Below are 8,695 nucleotides of genomic sequence, written 5' to 3'. Positions count from 1 at the left end.
TTCATGACGCCTAGACCTAACCCTTCATACCCTAACCCCTCATACCCTAACCCTAAACCCCTCATACCCTAACCTAACCCCTCATACCCTAACCCCCTTCATACCCTAACCCTTCCCTTGTGTTCCATAGGTCTACCTCTCTGTCTCTAACCCTAACCCTTCATACCCTAACCCTTCACACCCTAACCCTTCATACCTACCTAACTCTACCCTATCACCCTAACCTACTCCAATCTCCTAACAACCCTCATCCCTAACCCTAACCCTTCATACCCTAACCCTTCATACCCTAACCCTTCCCTGTGTTCCGTAGGTCTACCTCTCTGTTCCTCTCACCCTAACCCTTCATACCCTAACCACCTAAACCCTTCAATACCTAACCGCTGGGTTAGGGTTAGGGTATGAGGGGTTAGGGTATGAAGGGTTAGGGTTAGGGTATGAAGGGTTAGGGTTAGGGTATGAAGGGTTAGGGTATGAAGGGTTAGGGTTAGAGACAGAGAGGTAGACCTACGGAACACAGGGAAGGGGGAGTTTCCCTTCAGAGCGTGGAACTCCTGTTCTAGTCGTCTTCGTAGATCGATCTGTTCCAACAGAACCTTCTGGAGTTCCTCTTTCTCCATGTTCTCAACATCCTCCTTTAGTGGCACGGGGGAACTTCCATCTTGAGATTGATCCCCTGGAACAAATGAAAGAAAATACATTTTTGATTCAATAAGACAGTGAGTTATATTATCCAAACATACCTTTGTAAAACTGACTATCCTACCGATCCTTGACTTCGTCGATGTAATTTACAAAATTGCTACCAACACTCTACTCAGCAAACTGGATGCAGTCTATCACAGTGCCATCCGTTTTGTCACCAAAGCCCCATATACTACCCACCACTGCGACCTGTATGCCCTCGTTGGCTGGCCCTCGCTTCATATTCGTCACTAAACCCACTGGCTCCAGGTCATCTACAAGTCTCTGCTAGGTAAAGCCCCGCCTTATCTCAGCTCACTGGTCACCATAGCAGCACCCACCCTTAGCACGCGCTCCAGCAGGTATATTTCACTGGTCATCAAACAAAGCCTACTCCTCCTTATGCCGCCTTTCTTTCCAGTTCTCTGCTGCCAATGACTGGAACGAATTACAAAAATCACTGAAGATAGAGTCTTATATCTCCCTCACTAACTTTAAGCATCAGCTGTCAGAGCAGCTTACCGATCACTGTACCTGTACACAGCCCATCTGTAAATAACCCACCCAACTACCTCATCCCCATATAGTTATTTTTTTGTTGTTGCTCCTTTGCACCCCAGTATCTCTACTTGCACATCTTCCACTCCAGTGTTAATGTTAAATTGTAATTATTTCACCTCTATGGTCTATTTATTGCCTTACCTCCCTAATCTTACTACATTTGCACACACTGTATATATATTTTTCTATCGTGTTATTGACTGCACGTTTGTTTATTCCATGTGTAACTCTGTGTTGTTGTTTGTGTCGCACTGCTTGGCTATATCTTGGCCAGGTCGCAGTTGTAAATGAGAACTTGTTCTCAACTGGCCTACCTGGTTAAATAAAGGTGAAAAAAATCCCTCTAATAATCTGTAGTACTCTGACTGCAATGCAACCATTGGCCTATAGGTGTCAGTCTGACTGCAATGCAACCATTGGCCTATAGGTGTCAGTCTGACTGCAATGCAGCCATTGGCCTATAGGTGTCAGTCTGACTGCAATGCAACCATTGGCCTATAGGTGTCAGTCTGCATATGTCCAGCTTGCTACAACCAGAGAGCTTTTATAGACTACCACTATCTCTCCTGTAGCCCTTTCACTGAGTAACTGTAACAAAATAAAATACAATCTCAATGGTCGTTGCATTCCGTTAAGAACACCTTGGTTTTGATTGAAATTAGAAACTACATTTAAAATCTCTATAACAATCACTCTAGTGTCTAATTGGTATATTGTAATTACTTCGCCACTATGGCCTATTTTTTGCCTTACCTCCCTTATCTTACCTCATTTGCACTCACTGTATATAGACTTTCTTCACCTGTATTATTGACTGTATGTTTGTTTATTACATGTGTAACTCTGTGTTGTTGTTTGTGTCGAACTGCTTTGCTTTATCTTGGCCAGGTCGCAGTTGTAAATGAGAACTTGTTCTCAACTAGCCTACCTGGTTAAATAAAGTTGAGAATTTTTTGTTGTTGAATAAAATGATTATCAGAATAATCATGCTCACTATTCATTTGACTGAGTTGACAAATAAGACAATCGAAATGTTTTGCATCACGCATTGCTGAAGAGTATTACATCACCATGTAAAATGGAATTAATACTGAACACACCTTGATGATTTAAATAACTAATTAATCAAATTGTTCAATGCTAAATGCATTAAACCTTCAAATAAATAAATGCAAGAAATAGATTTCACGTGAAACAATATTAAAATGTTTATGCTTCCAGGTAACACCTATTGTTCTGGCTGCAGTCCATAGCGTCTGCAGTCGTATTGTATTACTGTAGTGTTGTAACCATGATGAACATATTGTATTACTGTAGTGTTGTAACCATGATGAACATATTGTATTACTGTAGGTGGTAACCATGGATGAACATATTGTATTACTGTAGTGTTGTAACATGATGAACATATTGTATTACTGTAGTGTTGTAACCATGATGAACATATTGTATTACTGTAGTGTTGTAACCATGATGAACATATTGTATTACTGTAGTGTTGTAACCATGATGAACATATTGTATTACTGTAGTGTTGTAACCATGATGAACATATTGTATTACTGTAGTGTTGTAACCATGATGAACATATTGTATTACTGTAGTGTTGTAACCATGATGAACATATTGTATTACTGTAGTGTTGTAACCATGATGAACATATTGTATTACTGTAGTGTTGTAACCATGATGAACATATTGTATTACTGTAGTGTTGAACCATGATGAACTATTGTATACTGTAGTGTGTAACCCTGATGAACATATTGTATTACTGTAGTGTTGTAACCATGATGAACATATTGTATTACTGTAGTGTTTGTAACCATGATGAACATAATTGTATTACTGTAGTGTTGTAACCATGATGAACATATTGTATTACTGTAGTGTTGTAACCATGATGAACATATTGTATTATGTAGTTGTTGTAACCATGATGAACATATTGTATTACTGTAGTGTTGTAACCATATGAAACATATGTTATTACTGTAGTGTTGTAACCATGTGAACATATTGTATTACTGTAGTGTTGTAACCATGATGAACATATGTATGTACTGTAGTGTTGTAACCATGATGAACATATTGTATTACTGTAGTGTTGTAACCATGTATGAACATATTGTATTACTGTAGTGTTGTAACCATGATGAACATATTGTATTACTTGAGTGTTGTAACCATGATGAACATATTGTATTACTGTAGTGGTGTAACCATGTGAACATATTGTATTACTGTAGTGTTGTAACCATGATAAACTATTGTATTACTGTAGTGTTGTAACCATGATGAACATTATTGTATTACTGTATGTTTTAACCATGATGAACATAATTGTATTACTGTAGTGTTGTAACCATGATGAACATATTGTATTACTGTAGTGTTGTAACCATGATGAACATATTGTATTACTGTAGTGGTGTAACCATGATGAACATATTGTATTACTGTAGTGGTTGTAACCATGATGAACATATTGTATTACTGTAGTTTGTAACCATGATAAACATATTGTATTACTGTAGTGTTTAACCATGATGAACATATTGTATTACTGTAGTGTTGTAACCATGATGAACATATTGTATTACTGTAGTGTTGTAACCATGATGAACATATTGTATACTGTGTGTTGTAACCATGATGAACATATTGTATTACTGTAGTGTTGTAACCATGATGAACATATTGTATTACTGTAGTGTTGTAACCATGATGAACATATTGTATTACTGTAGTGTTGTAACCATGGTGAACATTATGTATTACTGTAGTGTTGTAACCATGATGAACATATTGTATTACTGTAGTGTTGTAACCATGATGAACATATTGTATTACTGTAGTGTTGTAACCATGATGAACATATTGTATTACTGTAGTGTTGTAACCATGATGAACATATTGTATTACTGTAGTGTTGTTAACCATGATGACATATTGTATTACTGTAGTATTGTAACCATGATGAACATATTGTATTTACCTTATGTTGTAGTGTTGTAACCATGATGAACATATTGTTTACTGTAGTGTTGTAACCATTTACATTACATTTAAGTCATTTAGCAGACGCTCTTATTCCAGAGCGACTTACATGATGAAACATATTGTATGTACTGTTAGTGTTGTACCATGATGAACATATTGTATTACTGTAGTGTTGTAACCATGATGAACATATTGTATTACTGTAGTGTTGTAACCATGGTGAACATATTGTTATATCACTCTTCTACAATGTTAGTGTTGTTTCCGTTATGGCCTGATGTCTTCATCTGTGAAGCTGAAAAGGTGTTGTGTGTTTGTGTCTGAATTCAGATAATGTGGCAAATCAAACGGCTTAAATGAAGCGATCACATTTGTTTATATAATCTCCCCCCACCCCTCTCCTCCTCTCTATATATAATCTATCCTTCTCTCCATTTCTCACTCTCTCTCTTTAACTCTTTTGTCATTTCATGTCTTGCCTCCTTCAGCCTCCCAACACTTCCCTCATTTGGAACGGCCTGCTCTCGCTCTCTCGCTCCTCTCCTCTCTCTGTCTCATTTGACAAGCAAATCAGCAGACAGTGCCTCGGGATATCCGCCTCGTTTGACAGTCAATTAACCGCGAATAGTCAAAGCCAAAGCAGTCTGCATTACATAAATGGAAAATTAAATAATTTTTCTCCCAAGAAACAGCCCTCCCCTTTAAACAGGAGCCTGAGAGTCTTTGGAATCAGAAGGTCTAATCACGTCATCTATCGCCCAGGGAGTCGTTTAGCAATCAGACAAAGGTGGTCTCATTTAATTTGTATTGTGCAATTTTTAAAAATATATTCTATATTATGTGAGGACATCATTACGGGCTAGATAATATACATGTTGCCATAGATGTCATAAAATACTGAATGTTTCTGATATAAAAGGCAATAAACTGTGATCCTTGTAATGGAAGGTTTTGCCAAGGAAAAGGCAATTATATGGGTTTGATATTGTTGAAATGGAGATTGTCCACTTCCCTGTGTTGAGCTGATTGTCTTGTTTGCTCCCTGTAGAACACATTGTAGAACTGTAATGGCTCCCTGTAGAACACATTGTAGAACTGTAATGGCTCCCTGTAGAACACATTGTAGAACTGTAACTTGTCCCAAGAAACAGCCCTCCCTTTAAACACGGAGCCTGGAGAGTCTTTGGAATCAGAAGTCTTATCACGTCATCTATCGCCCAGCGAGTCGTTGCAATCAAGACAAAGGTGGTCTCCATTTAATTTGTATGTTGCAATTTTAAAAATATTTCTATTATGTGAGGACATCATTACGGCTAGATAATATACATGTTGCCATAGATGTCATAAAATACTGAATGTTTCTGATTATAAAAGCACATAAACTTGATCCTTGTAATGGAGGGTTGGCCAAGGAAAAGGCAATTAATATGGTTTGATATTGTTGAAATGGAGATTGTCCACTTCCCTGTGTTGAGCTGATTGTCTTGTTTGCTCCTGTAGAACACATTGTAGAAACTGTAATGGCTCCCTGTAGAACACATTGTAGAACTGTAATGGCTCCCTGTAGAACACATTGTAGAACTGTAATGGTTCCTTAGAACACATGGTAGAACTGTAATGGTTCCCTGTAGAACACATTGTAGAACTGTAATGGTTCCCTGTTGAAACACATGGTAGAACTGTAATGGTTCCCTGTAAACACATTGTAGAACTGTAATGGCTCCCTGTAGAACACATGTAGAAACTGTAATGGTTCCTGTAGAACACATGGTAGAAACTGTAATGGTTTCCCTGTAGAACACATTGTAGAACTGTAATGGTTCCCTGTAGAACACATTGTAGACTGTAATGGTTCCTGTAGAACACATGGTAGAACTGTAATGGTTCCCTGTAGAACACATGGTAGAACTGTAATGGTTCCTGTAGAACACATTGGTAGAACTGTAAATGGTTCCCTGTATGAACACATGGTAGAACTGTAATGTTCCCTGTAGAAACATTGTAGAACTGTAATGGTTCCTGTAGAACACATGGTAGAACTGTAATGGTTCCCTGTAGAACACATGGTAGAACTGTAATGGTTCCTGTAGAACACATTGTTAGAACTGTAATGGTTCCCTGTAGAACACATTGTAGAATGTAATGGTTCCCCTGTAGAACACATGGTAGAACTGTAATGGTTCCTGTAGAACACAGGTAGAACTGTAAATGGTCCTGTAAGAACACATTGTAGAATGTAATGTCCCTGTAGAACACATTGTAGAACTGTAATGGCTCCCTGTAGAACACATGGTAGAACTGTAATGGTCCCTTAGAACACATGGTAGAACTGTAAATGGTTCCCTGTAGAACACATTGTAGAACTGTAATGGTTCCCTGTAGAACAATGGTAGAACTGTAAGTTCCCTGTAGAACACATTGTAGAACTGTAATGGCTCCCTGTAGAACACATGGTAGAACTGTAATGGTTCCCTGTAGAACACATTGTAGAACTGTAATGGTTCCTGTAAACACATTGTAGAACTGTAATGGTTCCCTGTAGAACACATGTAGAACTGTAATGGCTCCTGTAGAACACATGGTAGAACTGTAATGGTTCCTGTAAGAACACATGGTAGAACTGTAAATAACATGTAGAACTGTAATGGTTCCCGTGTGGCTCAGTTGGTAGAGCATCGGCGCTTGCAACGCCAGGGTTGTGGTTCATTCCCACGGGGGCCAGGATGAATATGTATGAACTTTCCAATTTGTAAGTCGCTCTGGATAAGAGCGTCTGCTAATGACTTAAATGTAAATGTTAAATGTAAATGTTCCTGTAGAACACATTGTAGAACTGTAATGGTTCCCTGTAGAACACATGGTAGAACTGTAATGGTTTCCCTGTAGAACACATGGTAGAACTGTAATGGGTTCCCTGTAGAACAATTGTAGAACTGTAATGGGTTTCCCTGTTGAACACATTGTAGAACTGTAAGGTTCCCTGTAAGAACACATGGTAGAAACTGTAAATGGTTCCCTGTAGAACACTATGGTAGAACTGTAATGGTTCCCTGTAGAAACACATGTGTAGAACTGTAATGGTTCCCCTGTTAGAACACATGTAGAACTGAAAAATGTAGCTCCCTGTAGAAACCACATGGTAGAACTGTACATGGTTCCCTGTTAGAACACATTGTAGAACTGTAATGGCTCCCTGTAGAAACACTGGTAGAACTGTAATGGTTCCCTGTAGAACACATGGTAGAACTGTAATGGTTTCACCCTGTAGAACACATTGTAGAACTGTATATGGTTCCCTGTAGAACACATGGTGAATGGTAATGGCTCCCTGTAGAACACATGGTAGAACTGTAATGGTCCCTGTAGAACACATGGTAGAACTGTAATGGCCCCTGATAGAACACATGGTAGAACTGCTAAATGGTTCCCTGTAGAAACATTGGTAGAACTGTAATGGTTCCCTGTAGAACACATTGAAGTAATGTTTCCCTGTAGAACCAATGGTAGAACTGTAATGGTTACCCTGTAGACACATGGTAGACAACTGTAATGGTTCCCTGTAGAACACATGTAAGAACTGTAATGGTTTCCCTGTAGAACAAACATGGTAAGAACTGTAATGGTTCCCTGTAGAACAACATTGTAGAACTGTAATGGTTCCCTGTAGAACACATGTAGAACTGTAATGGTTTCCCTGTAGAACACATGGTAGACTGTATGGTTCCTGTAGAACCATTGTAGAATGTAATGGTTCCCTGTAGACAACATGGTAAGAACTGTAATGGTTCCCTGTAGAACACAGTTGTAGAAACTGTAATGGTTCCCTGTAGAACACATGTAGAACTGTAATGGTTCCTGTAGAACACATTGTAGAACGTAATGGTTCCCTTAAAACACGATGTGAACTGTAATGTCCCTGTAAGAACACATGGTAGAACTGTAATGGTTCCTGTATGAAACACATTGTAGAACTGTAATGGTTCCCTGTAGAACACATTCTAGAACTGTAATGGTTCCCTGTAGAACACATTCTAACAACACATTCTGGAACATTAAACATTGGGAACATTGGAAACAGCCCGTTCTTCCATTCCACAAGTCTATCGGCTATTCCATCTGTTTATGTTTTCTAATTTCCTAACTGTTTGAGAAATTGTTCTAATAATCCCTTAAACCTATGCTGCTGAGAGAGAATAGTCTCTAATAATCCCCTAACCTCATGGTCTGTGAGAGGACAGAGTAATAACCCAACGGTCTTGAAGAGTGACCTCTAAATAATCACTTAAACCTATGGTTTGAGAGGAAATGACGGTTTCTAATAATCCCAAACCTATGGTCTCTGTAAAGAGGAGAAATGAGGTTCTAATACAATCCTAAACCTATTGGTTCTTGAGAGGAAGAAAAGGGTTCAATAATCCCTAAAACCTATGGTCTCTGTGAAGAGGAG

General features: G+C 38.5%; 1 pseudogene; it reads right to left on the bottom strand.

Moving 5' to 3' along the window:
- Positions 1-8,695, bottom strand: part of LOC112074892 (SKI family transcriptional corepressor 2-like) — a 32,641-nt pseudogene that overhangs the window by 15,803 nt on the left and 8,143 nt on the right.

The sequence above is a fragment of the Salvelinus sp. IW2-2015 genome, unplaced genomic scaffold (assembly GCF_002910315.2).
Source record: "Salvelinus sp. IW2-2015 unplaced genomic scaffold, ASM291031v2 Un_scaffold2870, whole genome shotgun sequence".
In the NCBI taxonomy this organism is placed as follows: Eukaryota; Metazoa; Chordata; class Actinopteri; order Salmoniformes; family Salmonidae; genus Salvelinus; species Salvelinus sp. IW2-2015.
The sequence above is the reverse complement of the archived record's forward strand: the minus strand, read 5'-3'. Positions and strand labels throughout refer to the sequence as shown.